The sequence below is a fragment of the Ranitomeya variabilis genome, chromosome 7, assembly GCF_051348905.1.
Source record: "Ranitomeya variabilis isolate aRanVar5 chromosome 7, aRanVar5.hap1, whole genome shotgun sequence".
NCBI classification, from domain to species: domain Eukaryota; kingdom Metazoa; phylum Chordata; class Amphibia; order Anura; family Dendrobatidae; genus Ranitomeya; species Ranitomeya variabilis.
Window position 1 is genome coordinate 101540168 of NC_135238.1, and position 23380 is coordinate 101563547.

The following is a 23380-nucleotide window of genomic DNA, read 5'->3' on the forward strand; positions in this document are numbered from 1 at the left end:
ATGTCCCACAGCCTTGTAAATGTCACCCCATCATTGTATATGTGCCCCCATCCTGGTATATATTCCCCATCATAGCATCATAGCATATGCGGCCACATCATGGTAAACGTCACACCATCATTGTATATGAGCCCCATCCTGGTAGATATCACACCAATATTGTATAGGCTCCCCATCACTGTATATGCATCCCCCATCCTGGTATATGTCCCACATCATTGCATATGTACTCTATCATTCTATATGCTCCCCCATCCTGGTATATATCCCCCAGCCTGCTGTCACTGCTGTTCAATGCATAAAAAAAATAAACTCTGCTGCTCACCTTCCTTGCTCTCCCACAGGGCGCTGCATTGTCTTCTGAAACCTGCAGTTGATTTCAGAGTCTAAGCGACATCACTGCAGTGCACCCAGTTGCTTGTACCCCGACATCAGCTGTTGGCCTCTGGTCATCAGTGTGTATTGTGGCTCACAAACCCAGCAACAATACACTTACACTTCAGCTGGATGTGTGTCTGAGGACGCAGATCCAGCTGAAGTAGAGGCAGGCGTCACGGGGCTCCTCAACCTTCGGCCTCGGTCCACTGATGCTGTGGGATGGTGATGGCATGCGTGCCATCTCTGGCACTCATGTCATAGGTTCGCCACTGCTGTTATATTATACCATAAATGTCTGATAGGTGCAAGTAGTACTTATACTGTGGGGAAAATAAGGTATTTGATACACTGACGATTTTTCAAGTTTACCCACCTACAAAGAATGGAGTAGTCTGTAATTTTTATCGTAGGTACACTTCAACTGAGACAGAATATAAAACAAAAAATCACATAGCATTATTTTTACATAATTAATTTGCATTTTAATGCATGAAATAAGTATTTGATAAAATAGGAAAAATAGAACTTAATATTTAATACAGAAACCTTTTGTTTGCAATTAGAGGTCAGACGTTTCCTGTAGTTCATGACCAACTTTGTACACACTGCAGCAGGGATTTTGGCCTACTCCTCCATACAGATCTTCTCCCGATCTTCCAGGTTTCGGGCTGTTGCTGGGCTACATTGAGTTTCAGCTCCCTCCACAGATTTTCTATTAGGTTCAGATCTGGAGACTGGCTAAACTACTCCAGAACCTTGAAATGCTTAAAGGGAACCTGTCACCCCGTTTTTTAAATATGAGGTAAAAATAGTGTTCAATAGGACCTGAGCTGTGCTGTACAATAGTGCCTTTATTATCCCCTGATTCCCCACCTTTGCTGCCAAAATACCTTAGTAAAGTCGCCGTTTTCGGCTGTAAATTACGCAGGTCTGGTCAAATGGGCGTGGTGAAATCGCTGTTTCTCCCCCACCCCCACCTCTTGCCTTTCTTCCCGGCGTTGGCGTAGTGGTTTGCGAATGCGCAACAGCCGAATGCACTGTGCAGTGGCAGAAAAAGAGCGCGATCTGCGCTATTCAACGGATTATCGGTGGCGGCGGCCATCTTCCTGAGGCCGCGCGTGCACAGATGGAGTGCTCTGCTTCCCGGGGCTTCAGGAAAATGGCCGCGGGATGCCGCGCTTGCTCAGATGGAGATAGCGGTGGCCATTTTTTCTGAAGCCGAGATGCGAACTCGGCTTCAGAAAAATGGCTGCCGCGATCTCCATCTGCTTTTCTAAAGCAGAACACTCCATCTGTGCATGCGCGGCCTCAGGTAGATGGCCGCCGCCACCGATAAACCGTTGAATAGCGCAGATCGCGCTCTTTTTCTGTCGCTGCGCAGTGCATTCAGCTGTTGCGCATGCGCAAACCACTACGCCAACGCCGGGAAGAAAAGCAAGAGGTGGGGGAGAAACAGCTATTTCACCACGCCCATTTGACCAGACCTGCGTGATTGACAGCCGAAAACGGTGACTTTACTAAGGTATTTTGGCAGCAAAGGTGGGGAATCAGGGGATAATAAAGGCACTATTGTACAGCACAGCTCAGGCCCTATTGAACACTATTTTTACCTCATATTGAAAAAACGGGGTGACAGGTTCCCTTTAAGGAGCCACTCCTTAGTTGCCCTGGCTGTGTGTTTTGGATCATTGTCATGCTGGAAGACCCAGCCACGACCCATCTTAAATGCTCTTACTGAGGGAAGGAGGTTGTTGGCCAAAATCTCACAATGCATGAAACCATCTATCATACCCTCAAAACGGGGCAGTCATCCTGTTCCCTTTGCAGAATAGCCCTGCCAGAGTATGAGGTTTCCCCCTCCATTCTTCATGGTTGGGATGGTGTTTTTCGGTTGTACCCATCCTCCTTCCTTCACACATGTCAAGTAGAGTTGATGCCAAAAAGTTTTATTTTGGTCTCTTCTAACCACATGATCTTCTCACACCTCATCTGAATCATCCCGATGGTCATTGGCAAACTTCAAATGGGCCTGGATATGTGCTGGCGTGAACAGGCAGGGGACTTTATGGGCAGTAATGTTTGAGACTGTGGTCCCAGCTCTCTTCAGGTCACTGACCAGGTCCTCTCCTGTTTTTCGGGGGGCATTCCTAACCTTTCTCCTAATCATCCGTACCCAACGAGGTGAGAACTTGCATGGAGCTCCAGATCAAGAAGGATTGACAGTAATCTTGTTTTTCTTCCATTTTTTTTTAATAATTATGCCAATAGTTGTTGCCTTCTCACCCAGCTGCTTGCCTATTGTCCTGTAGCCCATCCCAGACTTGTGCAGGTGAAACTTTGGCCAAAAGGTGGCAGATGTGGTTTAACAATGATAAATGTAAGGCTATACACATGGGAAGAAGGAATCAATATCACCATTACACACTGAACGGGAAACCACTGGGTAAATCTGACATCTGACATGGAGAAGGACTTGTTGATCCTAGTTAATGATAAACTTACCTGGAGCAGCCAGTGCCAGTCAGCGGCGGCTAAGGCAAACAGGATCACGGGGTGCATTAAAAGAGTGCTGGATACACATGATGAGAGCATTATACTGCCTCTGTACAAATCTGGTAAGACCACACATGGAGTACTATGTACAGTTTTGGGCACCGGTGCTCAGGAAGGATATAATAGAGCTAGAACGAGTACAAAGGAGGGCAACAAAATTAATAAAGGGGATGGGGGAACTACAATACCCAGAGAGATTGGCAAAATCAGGATTATTTAGTCTAGAAAAAAGACGACTGAGCGGAGATCTAATAACGTATATAAGGGGACAATACAAATATCTCTGATCTGTTTATACCAAGGAAGGTGACGGTTACAAGGGGGCATTCTCTGCGTCTGGAGTAGAGAAGGTTTTTCCACCAACATAGAAGAGGATTCTTTACTGATAGGGCAGTGAGAATCTGGAATTCCTTGCCTGAGGAGTTGGTGATGGCGAGGCCTGGATGTCTTCCTGGAGTGTAACAATTTTGTATCTTACAGTTATTAGGTTCTTTAGAAGGACATAGATCTGGGGATTTATTCTGATGGAATATAGGCTGAACTGGATGGACAAATGTTTTTTTTTGGCCTTGCTAACTGTTAGTTTTATCCCTTGTCTCCTTACACAGCTTTCATTTTGGCCATGGTGGAGCGGTTGGGGTGTGCAAATGTGTGGGCAAGTGTCTTTTATGCAGGTAATGAGTTCAAACATAAACAAGAAAATTTAGATGAACTACCAAGGTTCAAAATCAGGAAAAAACTAAACCGGAAACCTTGTACCTTATTGAATACTAGATAAAACTATATTTTTATTGTATACTTTAAAATTTAACACACAATCACCATACTAACAACCGTACTAATCTAGAACTCTCCCTCACACTATTGATACTCTGAATCAACCCTGCCTATACAGCGGAGGTTGGCACCCTAAAACTTATTCGAGATAGGCGCCCCCCGCTCAACGGTGGCTGTCCCTATTACTCCTGTTTAACCACTATGAATGGTGTGATACAATTATGCTCCAATCAAGCACGACAGGAAGAATGAAAGGGACAGTGATTGCTTTATAAATTAGTCATCCATGGCAATCATTAAGACAGTGTGAGGTAGAGTGAAAGACAACATTATCTAAAGTGCAAAAAGTGCATAATACACACAGAGTACCTCTCTATATCTGTTCCCTGCTATTTCTGATAGCCTACCTAACTGTGGGGGTTGGCACCCTACTGTTCAGCGGAAATGGCGCCCCCACTCCTCGGCTGCTCACCCTACCGGTGACCCTATGAATAAACTGTTAACTCTTAGATATATAGCCTGGTGGGCCCAAACCAAGTTAACCTCAGTCATTAATTTAGGTAGGCTACAAACACTTGACCATCAGTGGACACAGTATAGATAACAGACTGCGTGGCCATATTATGATATAAAGAATATACCAGCTATAACAATGGGGTACTCATCGTTTATGATGTTTCGAGGGCGAATCCCTCATGCCTCAACGCTTTTCACCGATTTGGATCATCAGGAGGCTGGGATAAACAGATGCTGTATGGTGACCACCCATATCGCTTGTATTTATAGATTTTAGGATGGGCCTTGCACTAATCCGGAGAGGGCTCTCTAGCCAGTAGAGGTAAAACAAGAGCCTCCGCGGTGTGGGTCCCATATATAAACTCAATATTCTGTTGTAATGCAATTACTTAATCCTCTCGATTTTATAATCATATTCTCACCTTTACCTTAGTACCTCCCAAGTATTTTCTCCCCAATGGGCTGATGTACACAGATACCGCTATACCGGAAACAAACCCGGCGTCTGTAGCGCAGGGTATGCCAGTCCGTATGTGAACTGCATTGCGCATGTGCGGAAGTGACTCGGGAGCCATTTTCTTGGAGCTCAATATGCTCAAACCATTGCGCATGTCTGTTTGTATGTACGCGGCCATATTGCCGGGGATTGCTTAGTGCGCATATTTCTGTTTTCGCACCTTAAGGATGGCTTGTTTCACCTGCATGGAGAGCGCCTTTGACCGCATGTTTACTTCACAGCAAAACCTTCCAAATGCAAGCACCACACCTCAAATCAACTCCAGGCCTTTTATCTGCTTAATTGAGAATGACATAACGAAGGGATTGCCCACACCTGTCCATGAGAAATCCTTGGAGTCAATTGTCCAATTACTTTAGGTCCCTTTAAAAACAGGGTTGCACATGTTAAGGAGCTGAAACTCCTAAACCCTTAACCCATTTTTAATGTGGATACCCTCAAATGAAAGCTGAAAGTCTGAACTTCAACTGCATCTGAATTGTTTTGTTTAAAATTAATTGTGGTAATGTCTATAACCAAAATTAGAAAAATGTTGTCTCTTTCCAAATATATATGGACCTAACTGTAGATAAAAAATTTGATCGGTAAAAGGCGTAATGAGAGAGAAAATCAAAACTCCAAAATTACATTTTTTTTTTTTTTGGTCGCCGCAAAATTGCGTTAAATTGAAATAACAGGCGATCTAACGATTGTAAATGCATCAAAATGGTATCAATTAAGGCTTCTTTCACACTAGCGTCGGGCTCGGCCCGTCGCAGTGCGTTGGGCCGAGGTTACCGACGCTAGCGTTGTATACGCCGCACAACGGGGGCAGCGGATGCATTTTTCCAGCACATCCGCCGCCCCATTGTGAGGTGAGGTGCGGGGAGGTGGGGGTGGAGTTCCGGCCGCGCATGCGCGGTCGGAAAAAGCGGACCGTCGGCAGCAAAAAACATTACATGTAGCTTTTTTTGTGCCGACAGTCCGCCAAAGCACAACGCATCCGTCGCACAACGGATGCGACGTGTGGCAATCCGTCGCAATGCGTCGCTAATGCAAGTCAATGGAGGAAAAACGCATCCTGCAAGCACTTTTGCAGGATGCGTTTTTTGTCCAAAACGACGCATTGCGACGGAGGACAAAAAACGCCAGTGTGAACGTAGCCTAAAACGTCAGCTTGGCACACAAAAAATAAGCCCTCACACAGCCCCAGATCACGAAAAATGAAGATGCTACAGACGTTTTTTTAGACTTTTTTTCTAATCTCTTCCTCAACTTCGAGTAGACCGGGAAGATGCAAATTTACGTTCCAAATGTCGGAGTTGTGAGGAAAGGACAGAGTGAGAGTGACTCAAATTTCTCTTGTGTAGCCCCATCTGCAGTACAACATACTCTCATAACCACTTTACGGGCTTCCCACAGCATGGCTGGAGAGGATGCAGACTCAGAGTTTAGTTGAAAATATTGGTTCGAATGTACTGTCAATGAACTCCTAATGTTAGGGTCTTTAACTAAAAATTAATTTAGACGCCAGTGGCGAGCTCTTGTAGAAGGGTGTTTTGACTTTAACTTTAGTATCACAGGGGCGTGATCTGACCAGGTTATTGAACTCACCTCTATTTTCTCAATCATTCTAAAAATATTACCTAAACTATAGTCAATTGTGTGATGCAGAGGAGAATAAATTGTGTAGGCCCTCTTCCTGACATGTGCGTGCAATGGGCGCGAGCGGAATCTCGATCTGCCCGCACCCATTAACTAGTTAAGTGCCACGCGCGGCCGATACTACTTGCTCCGCTGACCCCCGTCACATGATCGGGGGTCTTCAGTGCGTTGCCATCACAACCAGAGGTCTCCTTGAGACCTCTATGGTTGTTGATGGCAGATTGCTATGAACGCCACCCTATGGACGGCGCTCATAGCAAGCCTGCAATTCTGCTGCATAGAGGTGATCTATGCATCACCTCTATGTAGCAGAGGTGATCAAGTAGTGCATTCTTCTAGCCCCCCATGGAGGCTATTGAAGCATGCCAAAATTAAAAAAAAAAAGTGTTTACAAATATAAAAAAATATTAAAGTTCAAATCACCCCCCTTTCTCCCCGATCAAAATAAAACAAAAAAACAAACAAACCTACACATATTTGGTATCACCCGATCTATTATTATTAAAAAAAAAAAAAAAAAAGGATTAACCTAATTGCTAAAAGGCGTAGAGAAAAAAAATAAAACCGTCAATTACGTTTTGTTGGTCGCAAAGACATTGCATTAAAATGCAATACCAGTCGATCAAAAGAATGTATCTGCACAAAAGAGGTATTATTAAAAGCGTCAGCTCGGCATGCAAAAAATAGGCCCTCACCCAACCCCAGATCATGTAAAATGTTGACGCTACGGGTTTTGGGAAATTGCGCAATTTTTTTTTTTTGTAAGCAGATTTTGTAATTTTTTTTTTACCACATAGATAAAAGAAACCCTAGACATGTTTGGTGTCTATGGACTCGAAATGACCTGGAGAATCATAATGGCAGGTTAGTTTTAGCATTTAGTGAACCTAGCAAAAAGCCAAGCAAAAAACAAGTGTGGGAGTGCAATTTTTTTTGCTATTTCATCGCACTTGGAATTTATTTCCGTTTTCTGTTACACAACATGGTAAAACCAATGGTATCGTTCAAAAGTACAACTCGTCCCGCAAAAAATAAGCCCTCACATGGCCGTAGCCCCCCCTCCCCCCCTCTCAATTAATAGGGCCGCCGGTGATCGTTTTTGAAGAATGGACAAAACTCTACATATGAAGGGTATTTGGCCAGAATTTGGTGCTTGCAGATTACAAAGTATGACTGGACTACCCTGCAGTAGGCCCTCTAATATTAAAAATCTACCCCCAGGACAGTAGCGTAGCTACTGAGGGGGCCATTGCCCCGGGCCCCGTCATCTGAAGGGGCCCACCGGGAGATCCACTGCGGCATCTGAAGTGTCAGGGAGAGAGCAGCACAATGCCGGTTCCCCTGTCTGATAGACTCTGCACAGTGGCAGGCTGCAGAGCCTCCGTCCGTGCAATGTGGTCTCACCCAAGGAGTCTCATGCTGGCTGAGCTGGCAGCAGCTGCAGTTACTTTCTGGCTGTGTACACTGGATCTATCTGGATACTTCCCGGTCCTCCTCACGGTGTGACGGAAAACTTAAAGGGAGCCTGTCACCCCCAAAATCGATGGTGAGGTAAGCTTACCGGCATCAGGGGCTTATCTACAGCATTCTGTAATGCTGTAGATAAGCCCCCGATGTTACCTGAAAGAGGAAAAAAAGAGGTTATAATATACTCACCTGGGCGGTCCCGCTGCTGGTCCGCGGTCAAATGGGTGTCTCGGGTCCGCTCCGGCGCCTCCCATCTCCATTCCATGACGTCCTCTTCTGGTCTCCGCGCCGCAACTTCGGCGCAGGCGTACTTTGTCTGCCCTGTTGAGGGCAGAGCAAAGTACTGCAGTGCGCAGGCGTCGGGCCTCTCTGACCTTACCGGCGCCTGCGCACTGCAGTACTTTGCTCTGTCCTCAACAGGGCAGACAAAGTACGCCTGCGCCGGAGTAGCGGCGCGAAGACCAGAAGAGGACATCATGGAATGAAGATGGGAGGCGCCGGGGCGGACCTGAGACACCCATCGGAGCGGGACCGCCCCTGGGTGAGTATAATCTAACGTCTTTTTCTTCTCTTTCAGGTAACATCGGCGGCTTATCTACAGCATTACAGAATGCTGTAGATAAGCCCCTGATGCCGGTGAGCTTACCTCACCTTTGATTTTGGGGGTGACAGGTTCGCTTTAATCAGTAAGTGGGGATGGAAATAATAAGATTTAGGCATATCATGGTTACTGGGATGAATGTGAGAGGACAGTGGAGGAGGGGGACAGGGCACTGTGGGGTAAATGCAAGAGAATGGGGTATTGTGGGGGCTGAAATGGGAGAGGTGGACATGGCACTGGGGGGTGAATGTGGGGGGATGGGGGTTATTGTGGGTGTTGGGGTGTGCAAGGGGGACAGGGCACTGTGGGGGTGAATGAGAGCGGATAGTGGTATTGTGGGAGGGTGACAGGGTACTGGGGACTGAATTTGAGAGGATGGGGTTATTGTGGGTGTTGGGGTGTGCAAGGGGAACAGGGCACTGTTGGGATGAATTGGAGAAGATGGTATTGTGGGAGGGGGACAGGGTGCTGGGGGTAAATGAGTTTGAGGATATTGTGAGGGCTGAGGTGGGTGAGGGCACAGGGCACTGGGGGGGCTGATTATTATTATACTGTTTAATGTTATAAGATTATATGCACTACATTAAATGTAATATTTGTTGTCTTGGGGCTGGAGATGGGGAGGTCGGAGTCTTTTTATGCTTGCGAGCTGGGTCTTTTAATAAGTATTAGTAAAAAAAAAAAAAAAGCATAGAAATGCAGGTTAATAGCATTAATACGTTACTAATAGGTTAATATTTCAGTATAACAAGGATAAGTATTAGCATAAGGGCGCAGACAGACGCTGTATTTTTTAATTTATTTATTTAGCACCATTAATTCCACGGTGCTGTACATGAGAAGGGGTTACATCAAAATAGAAATATCACTTACAGTTAACAAACTAACAATGACAAACTGGTACAGAGGGAAGAGGACGCTGCCCTTGCATGCTTCATTCTGCAGGATTATGGGGAAGGAAACAGTAGGTCGGGGGTGGCAGTAGCTCCGATGGTGTTGAGGTGGCCGTGTGATAATTACAGGTTGCAAGCTTTCTTAAAGAGGTGAGTTTTCAGGTTTCTTTTGAAGGATCCAAATGTGGTGGATAATTGGATATGTTGAGGCACAGAATTCCAGAGGATGGGGGATATTCGGGAGAAGTCTTGAAGGTAATTGGGTGAGGAGCGAATAAGCGTGGAGGCGAGGAGGTCTTGGGAGGACCGGAGATTACGTGAGGGAAGATATTGAGAAATTAGTTTGGAAATATACGGATGAGAAAGGTTATGGATGGCTTTGTAGGTCAGCGTTAGTAGTTTAAACTGGATACTCCAGGAAATTGGGAGCCAGTGAAGGGATTTGCAAAGAGGGGAAGCAGGAGTGTAGCGAGGAGAGATTAGTCGGGCAGCAGAGTTAAGAATGGACTGGAGAGGTGCGAGAGTGTTAGAAGGTAGGCCACAAAGGAGGATGTTTTAGTAGTTGAGGCGGGAGATGATTAGGGCATGCACAAGCATTTTGGTAGACTGAGGGTTGAGGAAAGGACGGATTGTGGAAATATTTTGGAGCTGGAGGCGACAGGATGTGGCGAGAGCTTGGATGTGCGGTTTGAAGGATAGGGCAGAGCCAAGGGTTACTCCAAGGCAGCGGATTTTGGGGACAGGGGAAAGTGTGATTTCATTTATTTTGATCAGGTAGGGAAGATATGCGAGATGGAGGAAAGATAATTCAAATTTGTCCACATTGAGCTTAAGGAAGCGAGAGAAGTAGGATATGGCTAATAGACACTCTGGTTTTTCTGGAGAGCAGAGAGGTGACATTTGGACCAGAGAGGTAGATCTGAGTGTCATTAGCATACAGTTAAGTCCATATATATTTGGACAGAGACAACATTTTTCTAATTTTGGTTATAGACATTACCACAATGAATTTTAAACAAAACAATTCAGATGCAGTTGAAGTACTGACTTTCAGCTTTCATTTGAGGGTATCCACATTAAAATTGGATGAAGGGTTTAGGAGTTTCAGCTCCTTAATATGTGCCACCCTGTTTTTAAAGGGACCAAAAGTAATTGGACAATTGACTCCAAGGCTATTTCATGGACAGGTGTGGGCAATCCCTTCGTTATGTCATTCTCCATTAAGCAGATAAAAGGCCTGGAGTTGATTTGAGGTTTGGTGCTTGCATTTGGAAGGTTTTGCTGTGAAGTAAACATGCAGTCAAAGGAGCTCTCCATGCAGGTGAAACAAGCCATGCTTAAGCTGCGAAAACAGAAAAAAACCATCTGAGAAATTGCTACAATATTAGAAGTGGCAAAATGTACAGTTTAATACATCCTGATAAAGAAAGTAAGTACTGGTGAACTCATCAATGCAAAAAGACCTGGGCACCCACGGAAGACAACAGTGGTGGATGATTGCAGAATAATCCCCATGGTGAAGAGAAACCCCTTCACAACAGCCAACCAAGTGAACAACACTCTCCAGGAGGTAGGCGTATCAATATCCAAATCTACCATAAAGAGAAGACTGCATGAAAGTAAATACAGAGGGTTCACTGCACGGTGCAAGCCACTCATAAGCATCAAGAATAAAAAGGCTAGACTGGACTTTGCTAAAAAACATCTAAAAAAGCCAGCACAGTTCTGGAAGAACATTCTTTGGACAGATGAAACCAAGATCAACCTCTACCAGAATGATGGAAAGAGAAAAGTATGGCGAAGGCGTGGTACAGCTCATGATCCAAAGCATACCACATCATCTGTAAAACACGGCGGAGGCAGTGTAATGGCTTGGGCATGCATGGCTGCCAGTGGCACTGGGTCACTAGTGTTTATTGATGATGTGACACAGGACAGAAGCAGCCGAATGAATTCTGAGGTATTCTGAGCCATACTGTGTGCTCAGATCTAGCCAAATGAAGCCAAACTGATTGGTTGTCGTTTCATACTACAGATGGACAATGACCCAAAACATAAAGCCAAAGCAACCCAGGAGTTTATTAAAGCAAAGAAGTGGAATATTCTTGAATGGCCAAGTCAGTCACCTGATCTCAACCCAATTGAGCATGCATTTCACTTGTTAAAGACTAAACTTCAGACAGAAAGGCCCACAAACAAACAGCAACTGAAAACCACTGCAGTGAAGGCCTGGCAGAGCATCAAAAAGGAGGAAACACAGAGTCTGGTGATGTCCATGAGTTCAAGACTTCAGGCAGTCATTGCCAACAAAGGGTTTTCAACCAAGTACTAAAAATGAACATTTTATTTAAAATTATTGAATCTGTCCAATTACTTTTGGTCCCTTTAAAAACAGGGTGGCACATGTTAAGGAGCTGAAACTCCTAAACCCTTCATCCAATTGTAATGTGGATACCCTCAAATGAAAGCTGAAAGTCTGAACTTCAACTGCATCTGAATTGTTTTGTTTAAAATTAATTGTGGTAATGTCTATAACCAAAATTAGAAAAATGTTGTCTCTGTCCAAATATATATGGACTTAACTGTATATATGGTACTGGAAGCCATAGGACCTTATGAGTTGTCCCAGGCCGAGTGTATAGATTGAGGAGTGTAAGGGTCCTAGGATAGAGCCTTGAGGGACACCAACAGAGAGGGGGCGAGATGAAGAGGTAGTATGGGAGTAGGAAATGCTAAATGTGCGGTTGGTAAGGTATGAGGAGATCCAAGATAGGGCAAGATCTTTGACACCAAAGGAAGAAAGGATCTGTGGTAGGATGCAGTGATCAACTGTGTCGAAGGCAGAGGACAGGTCTAGAAGGAGGAGTACAGAGCACTGTCTGTTAGCTGGCTGTAAGTCGTTAGTAATTTTGGTCAGGGCAGTCTCAGTGGTGGGGACGGAAGTCAGATTGTAGGTTGTTGAAGAGAGTTAAGGTACCGTCACATTAAGCGACGCTGCAGCGATATCGACAACGATGCCGATTGCTGCAGCGTCACTGTGTAGTCGCTGGAGAGCTGTCACACAGACAACTCTCCAGCGACCAACGATGCCGAAGTCCCTGGGTAACCAGGGTAAACATCGGGTTACTAAGCGCAGGACCGCACTTAGTAACCCGATATTTACCCTGGTTACCATTGTAAATGTAAAAAAAAACAGTACATACTCACCTTCTGATGTCCGTCAAGTCCCTGGCCATCTGCTTCCCTCACTGACTGTGAGCGCCGGCCGTAAAGTATAAGTAGAGCACAGCGGTGACGTCACCGCTGTGCTGTGCTTTACGGCCGGCCGGCGCTCACAGTCAGTGCGGGAAGCAGACGGCCAGGGACCTGACGGACATCAGAAGGTGAGTATGTAGTGTGTTTTTTTTTACATTTACAATGGTAACCAGGGTAAATATCGGGTTACTAAGCACGGCCCTGCGCTTAGTAACCCGATGTTTACCTTGGTTACCATTGTAAAACATTGCTGGCATCGTTGCTTTTGCTGTCAAACACGACGATACACGCCGATCTGACGACCAAATAAAGTTCTGGACTTTCAGCAACGACCAGCGATATCACAGCAGGATCCAGATCGCTGCTGCGTGTCAAACACAACGATATCGCTATCCATATATGTAAATATAACCATGAGCCACACAATACACTTGTCGCTGAGGGTAAAGAACCCTCCCTGGACACCTTGAGCGGGTCCAATGCAAAGGACAACTCCAAATAAATATAAAGCAAAAAACAAGGAGTAAATGAGTCCAAATCATAATTTAAAACCAAAATTTACCTTTATTGAACCATTATCAAATAACACAAAATTAAAATACAGTTATCATTATCATATCCAATATACAATAAAGCAAAGGAATTAAGGGGGAGACTCGAAGGTAGCCGGGTCAGGTGCACACTACAAAATGCATCCCAAAAATGAGTGCTGGTGCAACTAATGAAAAAAGTGCATAGATCTGCTGGGACACTATAATAGGCAGTGTATAATACACAGTATCCTCTGCTCCTATAAAGCGCTAGGTCCACAGCCCATAATCATGGCATATAAATGGTAAAAATTGCACACTTACCCATTATGAAATTCAGAGGGGAGCAGTCTGCACTTCACCCGGGGCCGCCGGGTGAAGTGCAGACTGCTCCCCTCTGAATTTCATAATGGTTAAGTGTGCAATTTTTACCATTTATATGCCATGATTATGGGCTGTGGACCTAGCGCTTTATAGGAGCAGAGGATACTGTGTATTATACACTGCCTATTATAGTGTCCCAGCAGATCTATGCACTTTTTTCATTAGTTGCACCAGCACTCATTTTTGGGATGCATTTTGTAGTGTGCACCTGACCCGGCTACCTTCGAGTCTCCCCCTTAATTCCTTTGCTTTATTGTATATTGGATATGATAATGATAACTGTATTTTAATTTTGTGTTATTTGATAATGGTTCAATAAAGGTAAATTTTGGTTTTAAATTATGATATCGCTATCCAGGACGCTGCAACGTCACGGATCGCTATCGTTATCGTTGCAAAGTCATTTAGTGTGAAGGTACCTTTAGATGCAAAGTGAGAGGAAAGTTCAGCATGGATGTGCTGCTCAAGGAGTTTGGAAGCAAATGGGAGCAAAGATGTGGGGTGATAGCTGGACATAGCGCTCAGGTCAAGGGATGGCTTTTTGAGGATGGGTGTGATTGTGGCATGTTTGAAATCAGAGCAGACGGTACCTGAATTTAGTGATAGGTGTAAGAGATAGGTTAGGGATGGGATTAGTCTGGTGGTGAGGTGGGATGGGGTCAAGCGCACAAGTGGTGAGGTGTGATTTGGAGAGATAAGCAAGCTCCTCTTCAGTGATTTTTGGAGAGGGAAGTTATGGGGTTAGGGCATTGGACTGGTATAAGGGGTTTTGGTTGCTTGACAACAAAGACTTGCCTTGTTTGATCTATCTTATTTTTGAAGTGCATGGCAAAGTCCTCGGCAACGATTAGGGAACTGAGGGGGCAGTTGTGGGCGGAGGAGAGAGTTAAGTGTTGGACAACTGGGGTTGTTGGATAAAGAAGATACGAGGGATGTAAAATAGGCCTGTTTAGCAGAGGTGAGCGCTGATTTGAATGTGAGTGTTGCTCGTTTGAGTGCAGTGAAATCCTCTTGCGAATGCGTTTTCTTCCAACGACGTTCTGCATTTCTGGATACTTGAGGAAGCTTTTTAGAGATATTATTGTGCCAGGGTTGTCTATTGATTGGTTGCACTCTGCTATGCATGACAGGGGTGACCGAGTCGATGGCTGATGCAAGAGGGGCATTGTCTGTGTCGTGGAGTGAGTATATGGATGCTAGTGGTAGGATAGTCAGAGCGCATGTGGGTGTCAAGGTGTGCGAGGTTTCTGCAGGGGTGTGCATGTTGCTGGACATGTGTGACAGATGTGGACAGGGATGAGAAAGTGAATAGAGGGAGAGGGTAAGGTGTGAAGTTAGATAAGGAGCAGAGACTGGTGAAGACCAGGTCTAATGTATGTCCGGCTTTGTGGGTGGCTGTGGAGGACTACTGATTAAGTCCAAAAGATGAAGGGAAAGGAGTTTGGAGGCTGCTGACTGGTGGGTGTCAATGGGGATGTTTAAGTCACCCATATGATGGTGGGAATGTCAGCAGACTGAAAGTGAAGGAGCCAGGTGGAGAATTGGTCAATAAAGGCAGTGGTCGGGCCAGGACGTTGGTATATGATGACCATTTGGAGTTTGTAGGGGGAGTAGATGCGGACAGAGTGGACTTCAAAAGAGGGGGGTTAAGGGAGGGTAGAGGTGGGATTGGCTTAAAGGTACAGTTGGAAGAAAGGAGAGGGCCCACTCCTCCACCATGTCTGTTGCCAGGGCGAGGAGTGTGGGTGAAGTGGAGGCCACCGTAAGTGCAGCAGGGGAGGCTGTGTCAGGGTGTCAAACATGTTTCGGTGATGCCCAGAAAGGAAAGATTAGGAGAGGTAAAGAGGTCGTGAATCATGTGGAGTTTATTTCAGATGGAGCCGGCATTCCATAGTGATCCAGAGAGTGGGTGCAGGGGGGTGGGCGTCATGGGCACTGATTTGAGGTGGGCAAGATTTCAGGTGTTTATATTGTGTTGGGAGCGATAGGAGGGGTAGTAATGGGAGGTATGAGATGTGGCGGTCGATGATTGGGAGATATGTCCCCAGCAGTGAGGAGAAGCAGAGAGAGAGACAAAGCAGGTGGGAGAAGGAGAGTGGGCAGCTTGTTTTGTTTAATTAGGAGAGATCTGAGGTTGAGGAGCAGGTCAGCGTAGGAGGTCATGTGGGGAGGCAGGAGGGAAGGAGAGATTCTTACTTGGTTAGATGGTGCTGGGGTTTGAGGATAGCGAAGGAGTGAGGAGTAATGGAGTCAAAACTGTTAGAGCGTATGTAAGCATGATGATCGTGTGGTGGAAAGGGAAAGAAATTTAGTACATTAACAGTGGTTAGTCGTACCTTCTGTTCACTTCTGGCTTATTTCTGCTGTAATCCTTTTAGAGCCATCCTTAAAGAGACAGACCATGGTCCAGACAGACCTTTGTCTCTGAATTGATAACAAGCTAAGTGCACATGAAATAGGGCAGGTGTGATCAGGAGGGAGGGGCAGCAGGGAGATTGGTCACAGACACATGAGGGGATTAATTAGAAGCCAGTAGGGAAAATGCAAGTGGAAATAGATCCAAATAGAAAGATGAAGCCAACTTTGTTGGCATCAAGGAATTTAGGTGAGAAAATATGCAGGGGGAAAAAAAACAGTAATAGCAGCCAGCAGACATACCAGGAATAGGAGACGGATACAGGGTGAGAGGGATCAGTAAAGTTGGGTGATAGGATTGGGGTTGCAGTCAACGGACATGTATAACTCATGCAAGGATCGTATTGCAATCCTCGGACTGGGCCGACACCTCTTCTGACATAAGCGTGATGGATTACTATGTAGCTGTCAGGAAAACCGACTGTCAGTCCGAGGATTGCTATGCGATCCTCACATGAGAAATGCATCAGTCTGTCTGCCCCCTAACAAGAATAACAATACAGTAACCACGGGCTCCATTCTATGTTATAAGTATAAATTGATTATAGCTAAAGGTAATCTGTTTTCGCATATAAGCTGTGGCCACCGCAATTAGGGGCTTATCTACAGCATTCTGTAATGCTATAGATAAGCCACCAATGTAACCTGTAAGATAAGAAAAGTAATTTAAATTATATTCACCCAGGGTCGGTCCCAGTTTGGTTGGGGTCCAATGGGCGTCACGGGTCCGGGTCCGGTTCCTCCTATCTTCATGCAATGATGTCCTCTTCCTTGCTTCTGTCGCGGCTCAGGCGTACTGATTTGCTCTGTTGAGGGCAGCGTAAAGTACAGCAGTGCGCATGCGCTGGGCATCTCTGACCTTTCCCGGCGCACTGCAGTACATTGCTCTGCCCTCAACAGGTAGGAGAATTGCGCCTCCGCAGGAGACGCGAGAGAAGCAAGTTAGAGGATGTCATCGCATGAAGATGGGAGGCCCCGGACCTGGTCCGCCAATCGGACCCGGACTGCACCAGACCACCCCTGGGTGAGCAAAATCTAACCTGTTTTTCTTGCTTTCAGGTTACATCGGGGGCTTATCTGCAGCATTACAGAATGCTGTAAGCTAATCCCCTAATGGCGGTGGCCGCAGCTTATATGTGAAAAATGAGGTGACAGATTTCCTTTAAATTAAGTTATTAAAGGCTTGGGATAAGCCTGTCGTCTACAGAACGGCAGGGTGATGCACTGTCTGAGTCACCAGCGCATGCACAGAATGTCAGAGTGCTAGCTGACATCTTTTTGGCATGCTCCATGTCAGGCTGGACCCTCCATGTACCACTGCAGAGAACAGTAACTCCTTAAAAAATAGAGAGATAAAGAGGAAGAGATGGTAACAGTAGGGCCAGGGATAGACTAAGACAAAAACAAGAAATTTTACAAAAAGCACAGAAATAAACCAATCCAACTGCATTCTCAAGAATAAATCTTGGATTGGGGTCACTAACGTGGCACCAAGTGAATCCAATAGATATACGATAATTAAATGTAATCAATCAATCAAGGGTAACTCCTGTTATCCCGATTCTTTGATTCTCAAATAAAAAAAAATATTTTTGGAAGAGAGTCCAAGAATCACCCACTTAGATAACTGAAAGGGGAGCTAGAAAAAAAACAGTAACCAAGAGAAAAGAGAAGCCAAAGAACGTCTCAATGGTCTTAGACTCGGCAAGGGCTGGTCCCAACGGCGCCCAAAGTGCCGCCTCTGCTGATCAACACTCCTTGTCTTCCTCGTGTGCCGACCTTTCGCCATACTGGGGGGAGGAGCATCCGATGGGATAGGGTAATCCTAATCCAATATATTCACCTTAGACACGCACAAGTCACTACAGAATGAGGCCAAGTCCTTCAGAGAGCATAGTATAGACGAAATTCCATCTCTGTGAGCTAATACAAATGCAAATTTCCAACGGTAGGGAATCTTTTGGTCAAGGAGGATCTTCAGTTGTGGTTTGAGATCTTGTCTTTTTCCCTTCACCCATGACGGCACACCTGAGAGAGGGATCTGTCCAGCCAGGACAGGAAACCTACTGAAAATAAATGGGCGGTACCTCTCCCTCGCTTCAGTTGGGTTTCCTGTCCTTATGGGGACCCTCATGCTGAAAACAGCGGCTAGAAGAATTGTTTTTCCCACTCACTCACGCCTGTCTTGGCACTGGAAGAACAGGCAGAGCCTGTATGCCAGCCTTCAGGTGGTGAAAGCGCCATCCACGGGTCCTGTGGGGCCTCTACGCACGTTCGGGCTTGGGGGAGCGCAGTAAGGGGTCCAGTGGCTCTTTTGCGGCTGCTGTGCCTTTCTCCCTCTGCCGGCTGTCTGCTGGTCCAGAGAGCCAGGCTTCCGGCGAGTGCGCAAGGCACGCTGGGAGTGGGCTTGCCCGCGTGACATCAGTGGCTGTGCGCCGGAATCAAGATGTCAGCGCCCAGATCGAAAACGCCGACCAGGGTGCTTGGACTCTGAATGTGTCCCGGTGGAGTGGCAGGGGAGGGGGGAAGGGCATATAATGGGTCCTTGAGGAGACGGAGAGAGCAGTGGACCCCTCCTCCTATGAAGGGATGACCACAGAGGAAATGCTCGTGTCTGAAGCCCCCCGCTATGGAGGATCACACAGTAGCAGCAGCCCTTACAGCAGCAGCAGGAGCTCTCACCAGGCTCTGCCTGGTCATCAGCACACTAAGAGGAGAAGCCACTCGAGTGGCAGCCGTCCTGACTGGAGGTCGCATGACTCCTCAGTATCCAGAAGGGACGGGGTTTGTACCCCTGATCAGCCTTCAATTCCGGTACCCTAGATTGACAGCGGGGGTGATCTTCGAGTGTCACCTTTGTGGTAATGGGGTCCATTTTCTGCCTAATCACCAGGGGCCAAGAAAGGCTAGTGCCAAATCAAAGAACAAATAATGTAATGTCCCGTTAGCCGTTCAGTGGCAGAAGAATCTCTGCGCTGACTATACAAAAGACTGTTCGGGAAGAGACCCATAACTTCTCCACAAGCCTTAGGGCCATAATCAGGGCAGAAGTAAAAGGTTCCCTAAAATCGGCCTTTAAAAAGGGAAGCAGAAGAAGCCTTGCTTGGGCTTATCACAGATTGAGGCATCACAATCCAGTGGGCAATACCATGGAGAATCAATGTCTACCTCCTCCTCCCCCCATCTTTCGACGACTCCTCGGACCGTGATGTAGGTGGCCGACCATGCTTTCTGACCGAGGACACACTGGTTAAGGCAGTCAAGTCTACAATGGGCCTAAAGGAGGAGTTGACACCTACATCCTGGCCAATATGACTCTGGTGCAAGGGGCAGCAGCTTTCCTAGCAGACTCCTCAGCAGATTCTGTGACATTGGCAGCTAGAGGGCAGGCTTATCTAATATGGCTAGATAAGCCTAGTGGCTGAAGGGATGTCCGGGTGACCTGCCTTTAAAAAAATACTCTGTTCCATCCCATGCGACAGTCAATTTCTCTTTGGTAAAAAGCTGGAGGACATATTAGAGAAGGCAGGCTTATCTAATGCATAACACACAGTGCGGGGCTGGGATTCCAAAGGTGGGTGGCCGCTCTGCCCGCACAGGCGCAGTCTGCAAGCCTGGCTGGGACGTCAGACGGCCAGAGCTTACTGCGCTTGCGCAGCATAGTAGTACACAGCTCAGGCGCCGGTTTTTAAACGTAAACAGTGCTGAGGGGGCGGCGCCGAAAGCCCCTCAAGATTGGAGTGACGGCAGAGTAGCGTTTCAAGCTGGGGAGTGAGGACCCGCCTCCCTGGCTAACGAAAGGTATTTTGGCTAAGTTTCAAAACGCTTTATTTTGGGAATACTTGAACCAAAAACTAAAAGAGCCACCTTGTTAGAATGCAGCATTACTGCTGCACAAGGTGGCTCTTTTAGTTTATAATGGCTGGAGAGGGGTGACAATGGCCCTTTAAACAGCGGCCACACATGGTGTCCCCAGGGCCGGATTCCTGCAGCAGCTGGTGAGATCTGTGCCCGGTGGAGGAGGGGGCAGGAGCAGAGTTACACAGGAGGGAGGGATGCCGCATACCTTAGAGCACTTACGCAATGCTGAATTCTCTGGAGGACCTGTGCTGAGGTCATGAAGAGGTACGGCTGGAGCATCACATGACCACACAAAGCCCTGCCTTTTCATGAGGTCATCCAGGTCCTGCAGACACCTCACTACAAACAGTGCAGCTTTGTCTTACATGATCTGTGGTGAGGTCATAAGAGGGAGGGCATGTTGTGGTCATGGCTGGCTGCAGGACCTGCACTGAGCACAGCCTGTACAAGAAAGGATTTATTAAAAGATTAATAATTTCAGCACATAAAAAAGCACTCTGCCACTCCTGTGGTGAACTATAACTTCCAGCATGCCATAGGATCTGCAGGACATGCTGGGAGTTATAGTTCTCCCATGGGATCTTAAAGCAGCACTCCAGTGTTATTTTTCAGTGCTGGAGTTGTGCCCCCATTCTTATACTCGTTCTCCAGCGTCTTTGCATAGTACTTTACAGACACCACACTTGTCCCGTAGCTTCAAACATAATATATATATATATATATATATATATATATATATATATATATATATATATATATATATATATATATATATATATAATCTATCTATCTATATCTATCACCACATAATAGTATGTTATTTATATTATTAAATATTTTACCACATTTTTTGCTTCAAATATATTTTTCCCTATTTTCCACCTCTAAAACCTGGGTGCGTCTTACACTTAAAAATGCGGTAAATACCGTCAAGTCAAAGCTAGCACCGGAGAAAGTACAATACTGCCTCTGGTTGGTTCTGGACTCTGAGCGCCAGCTCTGCCTCCTACCCGAGATCAAAATAGTCAAAATAATGGGTTTGGTACTGTCAGCAATACAGCAGCCCATAATGACACTGAGGAAGGCTATGTCCCTGCTAGGATCTCTAACATCCTGTATACCTGCTATAGGTTGGGCACAATTTCACCTAAGGCAACTACAGTGGGAGGTCCTGTTGGCGCAGAGGTCATTGAGTCATTGAAAGGACGTTTAGAAGGAAAAATACACCTTTCCTTAGGCATAAGAGATTCCCTGATCTGGTGGACTGTAAGAGCATTCAGGATCAGGGGTCCAATGGTTAAGGCCGGTGGAGGATTTGATCACGACAAACTCAAGTGGTTTGGTATGGGGAGCTCATCTAAGGTACTAAGGGATCCTGTACTGAAAGATATCAGGTTTCGAATGTAAAGGGGCTGTGGAAAAGGCCTTAAGACATTTTCTCCCTTTCCTTCAGAGCCGACATACTCTGGTCATGTCGGACAATGGTGCAATGGTAGCTTATATCAACCACCAAGGGGGAACGAGGTCCCATTCCCTTAAGGGGGCAGCCACCATCCTGTTCCAGCTAGCAGAGCAACACCTGCTATCTCTCACGGCACTTCACATAAAGGATATCGAAAACACCAAAGCTGACTACATGAGTCGCAAGAAATTGAGGCAGGGAGAATGTTTTCTAAACCCTCGAGTTTTCCAACAAATAGTGCATGTTTGGGGCAGGCCAGAGATAGACCTGTCCGCCACTCTACACAACAGGAAAGTGAAGAACTTCTGCTTGTTAGATCCAAGGGAAAATCCGGTTGCGGTAGATGCCCTTCAGATACCTTGGAAGTTCAGCCTGGCCTACGTGTCCCCCCCCCAATAGCAATGATTCCAGCGGTAGTGAGAAACATCAAAGTGGATCAGGCGAGGGTAATTCTCATTGCTCCATTTTGACCAAAGAGACCATAGTTCTCCCTTCGGAGGTGGATGTCGGTTACCGATCCATGGATTCTACCAGAGATTCCTGACCTGCTTACCCAGGGACCAGTATGCCACTCTCAAGTGAAGGGCTTCCCTCTGGCAGCATGGAATTTGAGGACATGACTGAGTCATCAGGGATTCTCACCAGGGCTAGTCTCCACCCCGTTGAAAAGTAGAAAACCGATTTATATAAAAAATCTATGGTAGAACATGGAATAAGTTCCTTGGGCAACCTTTGGGGGATGATGCTCCAGTAGAAGCTATTCTATAATTTCTACAGGCGGGATTGCAACTAGGGTTAACAACCAATACTCTCTAGGTACAGGTGTCGGCCTTGGGTGCCTTGTATAATTGCAGCCTAGCATCCAGTAGGTGGGTGTCCCTTTTTATTAAATCCTGTAGTAGATCTAGATCGGTCAGAATTCGGAGATTTCCTCCATGGGACCCGAACCTAGTTTGAGGCACTAACTAGGAATCCATTTGAGCCCTTACAGGAGTTGTAAGCATAATTCCTCACGCTTAAAACTGTGTTGCTAGTGGCATTAACATCAACCCGTAGGTTGTGATAAACAAGCCCTGTCTATATGCCCCCCATAGACACAGGTGTTTGAGGACAGGGTGGTTCTAAGACCAGATCCGGCCTATCTCCCCAAGGTAGTTCTTAGTTCTCAGTCCCCATATACTTAATGGTTTCCTGTGCCTTTAACATAATTTTCTTAGGGTTGAGCGAAACGGGTCGGCGATTTTCAGAAGTCGCCGACTTTTGGCAAAGTCGGGTTTCATGAAACCCGACCCGACCCCTGTGTGGGGTCGGCCATGAGGTCGGCGATCTTCTGAATCTGGTATCAGAATTCCGATACCGAGTTCCGATATGTTTGCGATATCGGGAATCGGTATCGGAATCCATATTTAAGTGTAAAATAAAGAATCAAAATAAAAAATATTGATATACTCACCCTCGGACGCGCCCTGGTACTAACCGGCAGCCTTCCTTCCTAAGAATGAGCGCGTGAATGACCTGCGGTGACGTCACGGCTTGTGATTGGTCGCGTGAGCGGTCACATGGGCGGTCACGCGACCAATCACAAGCCGCGACGTCATCTAAGGTCCTTCACGCGCTCATTCTTAGGAAGGAAGGCTGCCGGAAAGAAGCAGGGCGCGTCCGAGGGTGAGTATATATACCTAATAGGAATATACTCACCCTCGGACGCGCCCTGCTTCTTTCTGGCAGCCTTCCTTCCTAAGAATGAGCGCGTGAAGGACCTTAGATGACGTCACGGCTTGTGATTGGTCGCGTGACCGCTCACGCGACCAATCACAAGCCGCGATGTCACCGCAGGTCATTCACGCGCTCATTCTTAGGAAGGAAGGCTGCCGGTTAGTACCAGGGCGCGTCCGAGGGTGAGTATATCAATATTTTTTATTTTGATTCTTTATTTTACACATTAATATGGATCCCAGGGCCTGAAGGAGAGTTTCCTCTCCTTCAGACCCTGGGAACCATAGTATCCCATTGCACTGCATTGGGTTTCGTGTTTCGGCCGACCCCGACTTTTTTATAGGATCGGCCGATTTCACTCGACCCGACTTTTGAGAAAGTCGGGTTTCGTGAAACCCGATCCTATAAAAA

The 23380-nt window shown here is 46.3% G+C and overlaps 1 protein-coding gene across 1 annotated transcript in view; it reads left to right on the forward strand.

Annotated features, from left to right (window-relative positions):
- PGAP1 (post-GPI attachment to proteins inositol deacylase 1) overlaps window positions 1-23380 on the forward strand; it is a 1745445-nt gene that overhangs the window by 132528 nt on the left and 1589537 nt on the right. The gene's annotated exons all lie outside the window — the stretch shown is intronic.